Here is a 7,500-nt window from a genome sequence, read left to right as displayed (position 1 = left end):
AATAAACTTTTAATACGTAACCAGGACAACTCCTTCACATTGAAAAAAAAGCATGGCAGACGCACGTGAGGAATCCTCGGAGGATTCTTCTGAAAGTACTTCAAGCGACAATTTCAGTATTTACACGGAAACTAGCAGTTCAGAGGCCAAAAGAACTCTTCCAGAACGTAGAAGAGCCCGGGACGTCGACTTCATCGGCGACAACGCATAATTCACGCAAAAGGAAATCGAAATCATCTTCGAAACAGCCGACTGTAAAAAGGTCCAAGCGACAACAGTCATTTTTCGCGGTAAAAGCTTATCTAAAAATAAACTCACTTGTAAAAACGCCGTTGCACGAATTTATGGCAGCTGCACGCTCCGGGTTTACCGAAGGCCACATTGAAGAAAAAGATAGAGACGTATAGACTTATTTTGCGCCTCTGTCGTGTCGCAGATTTTCAGAAACTGATGTAGTCCAAGTGAAGTAAAGAACATTTTAAACTTCATAATGATTAGTGATCCCTTCTCGAGGAAGAGAAGTTATTTTGGTATGAAGTGTTAAGTGCCCTATAAGTGGATCAATTAAGCTTGGGTATTTTGTCGCCTTTTTTTTAGTTCCAAGGATTCCGGCCCCATTCACCTTTCATCAGCCGAAAGTAATTAAATTCATTAGCGAATGTTGGTGAAATTTCGGCATCTGGATCAGTTTAGCCCGTGAACAGGCTCCCAGGAGAACTTGGCGCTTTCAGTTCTTCTCTATATCTCCCGCTACTAGAACGCACGTTCACAGGCCCATCATCCACTAGGAATGCCTGTTTCAACTGGAAGTGGCTCTGCCGTTCTTCTACTTGGGAACGGCATTGACGGAAGCGTCAACCTAGCTTTTCATCTGCGGAGTAACGCATAATTTTCAGGTGCTTAAAGCTGTATTAAGTTCGGCGAATTAGTTCGGTGTCTGTGTCTGACTCAACTGGCGTATATGTTGTGGTTCAATTTTATCCTTGGTTTAAATTTTCTTTTCTTTTGTTTCAAACTCATTATCATACATTACCATACCCCCAAAAAAGAAAATTAAATTTAAACCATGGATAAAATTGAACCACAACATACATACACTTTAGTAGTTCTGTCAGTTTGGGACCTATTCGAGTTCAGTTAGTTCCAGGCGTTCCTCTCTCCCCAGTCCCCCTCTGCTTTTCATCGCTTTCTTTACTTCGCACCGGTCTCCACTATCTGAACACTTGGAACAGGCTAGAGTTCAGTTCACGGGCGTCTAATCTGAAAGGGTGAAAGAGTGCAAAACCATGGACATGCAGCGACAAACCCAGTGAGTGGTGTCCCGCGAATTTCTCGTATAGCTGAAATAGTAAACAACCTTTTTACTGAAACAGAAGATCGGCGATGAACTAAGATTCAATGGTGAACATAAAACTTACCTCCGAAAATTTTAGCCTCTTACCTTTTCTTATTTTTTTCTGTACGCAGGGTACAAACTATTACAGCGTTTCATCTACTATCTACTGCTTATTATTTACAAACGTTAGTGTCTTGATTACAAAGTGTCCTTTTTTTCTATTTTGTAAACAATTGATTGGGCTTCAAGCGCCAGATCAGATCCAGTACAGTTTGTTTTTAGCCTGCGTAGCAGGCGCTTGGAAGTACTAATTCCGATTCCGAGCGCCTGCTATGCAGGCTATTTTGTTTTCATCATCGCTATGTTTACTTAAAAGCCGCTATTAAACAGTTAAAACATATCCAGCCGGATTAGGCTGTCGTCTATATTCGGAGAAGCTAGAGTTGTTGCGACAGCAGCTCAATGACGTACAAATACCCTATAAGTTGTGCGTAAAGCGATTTTAGCAAAACCCACGCTTAATATGTTTTTCTTTCTCGTTGCTCCAGATCTCGTTATCCTATTTAAGGTGAAATTACTCAAAACGACCGGCTAAAACGAAAATTATTGCCGCCCCACCAACCCTACCGAGTGAGTAGCTCTGTAAATGCCTTTAGGCCACAGAGACATTGCCGAGAACTAACATTGGCTACCAAACACTCTTAGTTGGGCTGGGCCAGCTAGGGGCGATGAGATCTGAGGCGGCTGTGTTCGCAAGGCTAAGAAAAGCACTTTTACTTTTTGAACCGCAAAGAAAGCCGTTATCACTTTATAATTACGAAGGTGATGATTGTCAAAATATCTGTGATTAATGGTCGTATGTATAGTGACACGTAATTTCTGGATATTGTGCAAATCGAATTATACCCTTTGTTTTTGATAGGATTTGTTTGTTTTCTTAGATGGCGCTATCTCTCCTGCAATGTTTTTAATTTGCAAATTAGCCTTACTACTTTTAGAAAAAAAACTTTGAGATTATTTCAGATGAATTAACCCGAGTCGCTATGGTTTGTAGTGGGTCTATCAAGAGTAGTACTGCTCTCTAGAACTGTGTGCCTCAGTTTGGTGCCACCATCTAACACAGAGAGGACAAAGGTATCATAAGTAAAGCAATACTCCTTTCATTTCCCTTTGAATTCCTTAAATTGAAACCTTAACGAGCAACAACCTTTGTTATAATAATAAAAAAAAACCTCCCATGAAAAGGCGACCACAGAGCATTTAAAAAACCCTTTTGATCCATTGCGTGCTACAGGGCGCATGATGGTCAAAAATGGTAAATGCAACTTAGAGAATACCAATGCAGTTAAGTTTGACAGGGGATACCCACATCATACCAAATATGCCTTCTGTCTCCCTTTTTGACTATGATTTCAGCTGAGCGTGCACACCCGTCGATTTGTTCTCCCTAACTCGCGCAGAGAACTTCCGACAAGAAAAATTCCGAGAAGAGACAGCGTTGAAACAGCGACATATTTAACGGATTGAACGACTGCGAAAGCGATGAAGAACAATTGCAAATACAACAGTAAAACAGAAAGGGACATTGCGTCCTCCTCGATACGCGAAACAAGGGGTTTTGAAATTCAGACTGGACATATACTGTGTACTTCTACCTAAGGCCAACAGGCGGTATTGAACTACACTCGCTAAAAAAGTTGACTTGTATTTACCTTTTCTAAGTTCATTTGGTTCTTAATGACAGTTTTAAAACGTGGAAGAACTTATGCGAAGCCTTCTGTTTGTATTTTTATACTAACTAAGAGAGGAACTTCAATCAGTTTTCCCAAGAGCTGTGTTTTCATTCATCCTGCCCGAGTGGTAGCTCACGAAAATCCGGTCAACGACTTCAAGAAGCCTCTGCTTGCAGTTAACCTACATCAGTGTCGTCTTTTGAAGTGAATCGTGACTAACCCTTAGTAAGCACTTCTTTGGGATTCAAGTCTTCATTTTCCGAGCTTTTTCGCTAAACTCATTTTGGAAATTGATTGGTACAATATGGAATCCAAAACCGCTAAATTAAGCGGGGAAATAGGAATTTAATAACAGAAGATCATCGGCAAGGTACTAAGTTCTGAACTTAAAAAAAAGTGCAGTCGAAAGCTTTTTCGTGAACATTGAACAGAAAAGTTCAAAGGAAACCAGTAAAGGGCATTGATACTTGCATTATTAGCCAACATACACAAGTACGATGCTATAACATAGTGTTACTTACCTCCAGTGGTCAGAGGTTGGTAAACCTACTCAGATGAAGATTTTTAAAGAAATTTTTAATCCGTGGTGTTTAGCTCGTACCGGTTCTAGTCAAGTCAGAGGAAAATTTGTGGGTAAATTTCAGATGCTTTATTTTATACCCTTGGAAACATGATACGATAATCCACAACAAATTCGCCAAGGAAAAGAAAGCTCAAAAGTGGGGGCTTATCGAGCACTTGATAAACAACTCTTGCGGCATCTGGAAGACGGTCGGTTTAAATTTATTGTTCTTTCTCTTAAGTCCATTTACTGACGTAAACGAAGGTTTACATGTCTCGATCCCGTACGAAAATCGGACTAAGACAATTAATCTTTGTCGGTTTAATTTGTTCAATGTGCGAGAATTCTTGCGACCTTGCTCCGACAGCACATGTACTGAGAGTTTATTGACGATAGAGATGGAATTTGAATTAGCCTAGAAATTTCCGCTCAGCAGATCTTCTCCTTTTGTGGCCTTAAGCGCGGCTCCTCAGGGTTTTGTAAGGTTGCATGCAAGCTCTGAAGCTACAGGCACGCGAGGGTAAAGGGTCAGAAAAAAAGTTTATAAATAAAGTGCTTCCTGATTAGCATTAACGGCGCGAATTTACTGAAAAGGGAAAGGAAATGATTGTGTCATCTTGATCGTAGTTATCAGCAAGAGTGGAATGGTTATGAAGCCCGTTAGACTCCTTCTTGTATGTTTTTGTGGACTTGAATGTATACAAGGTTCAATAGCATTTCTCTTATTTTGATCTTATTAACCAATAAAAACGTCGCATTGATTAATTTATTCCGTCACAATTTGTGAAAAAAAAACTAAGGATTGTGCATCTTCAGCGAGCCCCCCAGCATAATTTGCAACACCGTTGTTTTCATCTTTGATGCCTGCCGCCCTTCATAACCATTCTCTAACTATGGGTGTCAGCCGTCACTAACTTGGTGTCAGCCGTCGGAAACGTTTTTAACTCTGGAATCTGTTGTTTCACCGCACCAATGAAAATTTTACCTCAGGTGGTTTTTGAGAATTACTCACACCGTATACACAATCGAGGCTCAAACAACTTTGTTTGAGTTGTTTTGTGAGCACACTCCTACATGGTACTTTGAACATGAATTTTTCTTAATAATTTTTTTTTTATAAATAAAGTGCTTCCTGATTAGCATTAACGGCGCGAATTTACTGAAAAGGGAAAGGAAATGATTGTGTCATCTTGATCGTAGTTATCAGCAAGAGTGGAATGGTTATGAAGCCCGTCAGACTCCTTCTTGTATGTTTTTAATGGACCTGAATTAAGCCTCAAAATTGATCAGCTTGCATGAATTACCTTTTTGCGAGCTTCTCTATCTCACTGATTGGCTTCGCCGTAGCCCCGATAACAGTAGGTATTTTTAATAAACTGTTGAGTAGGATAGGTCTTGTTACATCCGTCAAAACCTGTGCGATCAACTAGTAAGAATACGCAGGAGCAGGTCTGTACATTGAGTTAATACTAAAGGCTTCATGGTGATGTCGATTGCCCAATAGGGACCCGGATAGGCAGGGACGTGTTCCGTTATGCGGGATGCACGGTTTTTGAACTGTCCGTTTTCCGTTCGTTGCAAATTCCAGTTGGATGTAGACGGAAAACCCTTTTAACGCCGGCCCTTTATACGGGGTAGCATCCCTTGTTTGACTAACAGAGCAATAATGCAAAGGGTATTAAAATAAGACTTATTCAGATTGGCAAGAGACGCAGAGTGCAAACAATTCACTGCAACTATTAGTAATGGCAATAGAACTTAAACTCACATCTGGATTTTTGATCAATTCATCCGGAGGCAAAATTTAAAAAATTAATATTTTTTAGTTTTGAAAAACAATTTTAAAAGGTTTTCTCTTTACGTTTTTTTTCTTTTCTACCTAGAGAAGTGGAATTAAGGTAGGAGGAATTTTAATTTTAAAGCGTTTTCAGTCTCATGCTGGTATGTACGGTTTTGCCTTTAGTAAAAAAAAAACTTACTTGCTTATGCAGCACAACTTTGAGTACAGCCGGTCCAAGCAACTGGCAACTGCACTGAAACGTAGCCCAAGGCAAACTGGTGACAGACAACTTCTACTGTACAGTTTCAGGGGCGGATCCAGGATTTTTTTTAGGAGGGGGTGCACTCGTCTCTTGCTCTACTTCAACACCAATAAACCACATAGTTTTTTTTTTTTTTTGCAGAATACCAGTTGTATTAGAAAACCACAGGTCATCTCTGGGGGGCGAGGGGGGGGGGGGGGGGTGCACACCCCCTGCACCCTCTCCCTAGATCCGCCCCTGAGTTTAGTGCACATAGTGAATAACAAGCGAATTGATTTTGTTGTTCCGGTTGTTACCGGGGAATTATAGTTGAGAGATTTAATGATTTAGACATTTGTCACTAAAAAAACTTGGTATTTATTTAATTTTTCGTCGGGGCACGTCGCTAATATGAAAAAGACAATTTTCATGCACGACTTGGTAGAAAAATCGCCTTTCAGTGTTTTCAGACACAGTGTCAGAGAAAATACGCTATCGGTTGATCGGTGACAAATTCATTTCTTGTTCTGTAATTGTTCAATCATAACTCATTGTACGGGTCAAAGATCTTTTCTTTTCCATCAATTCTACTTCGTCTACAATTGCGTCTCATTCTCCACAAAAACGTTTTGTTTGTATAACAAGATGCAGTTTAGATCACACTTTTCAACTTGTTAATCCCAGTAATATTTGAATTGTTTAAGGCTGTGAAATCGTTAACGAGAAACCTGCTTCCTGTTCCAAAGAAATAAAACATACGATAAGCATCTTATTAGCCTGGTTTCCTTGGTCCCTACGGTAAATTAAAGATCTTCGTTTACTCGACAATTTGCAGGAATTTACAGTACGAAACTCAAATTTGGCTAATAAAAGGTTGCTATTCGTTGGCTGTGGGAAAAAACTCGAACTGCGCCTTTTGGAGTATTTGGTTTTCTCTTTCACTATAAGCCATTTCCACTAAGAGGTCTTGTGACATCGTTTTTGTAAAAATGAGTTAATGTTATATGGTTTTTCCTTCGAAAAACGATTAGTGGGTCATATCCTAAACAAAATAAAAGTCATTTGTTTTTTCAAACCTGCACCGTTTTCTTAAAATGAGTCACTTTGTAGCTGGTCACGTGACCAAAATGTGATTTTGAAAACTATGAATTACCTGTGGTAACGCTTACAGCACATCTGAGTGTCACTATCAAAAGTTTAACAAGATGTAAGCAAAAAATAGTTTTGGCTGCCATGTTGGAGGGCAAGAGTATGCCCCCCAACATGGCGGCTAATACAAATGATACTACTTCGTTGAAAAATCAAAGTGCCATAAAATATCTCCCTTAAATGCTTTTCCTCTCAAATTTCGGGTGTAAGATAATTTTTATGTGCTCTGTCAATTTTTGGCATCAGCAGATTCCTACTCATTGTTTAAAGGAGGCATTGGTCACGTGACCTCTTAGTGCAAGTGGCCTATTAGTCGGCGCGTGTTAAATTTACCGGTTAAACACTTATGTAACTGAATAGGATACTGATATTGTCATACGCAGCCTCTGGAGGGAGAAATCAGCAGGCTACAAAGGGAAACCTGTCCGTTTTTACTTTTCATGAGAACGTTTTTCCGTGGGTCTTTAATTTCACGCGGATTACACAAAAAATCCCCCGGAAATATATGTAGCAAGTCAGTGATGATTTTGGGATCGTACCATCAACATTGCCACTATTAGTGCCTATGGTATTTGCTTCCTTTTGCAAAATACTCAGAAACGTTACTTTACTTTTGACATTTTACTTTTCCCGTTCGCTGACAGCCATTTGCCTGACTCACTGCCATGGTGTGTACTTCATGAGTGCTCCGACCATGAT

The sequence above is a fragment of the Porites lutea genome, chromosome 9 (genome assembly GCF_958299795.1).
Source record: "Porites lutea chromosome 9, jaPorLute2.1, whole genome shotgun sequence".
Taxonomy (NCBI): Eukaryota; Metazoa; Cnidaria; class Anthozoa; order Scleractinia; family Poritidae; genus Porites; species Porites lutea.
This window is presented reverse-complemented; position numbering follows the sequence as displayed.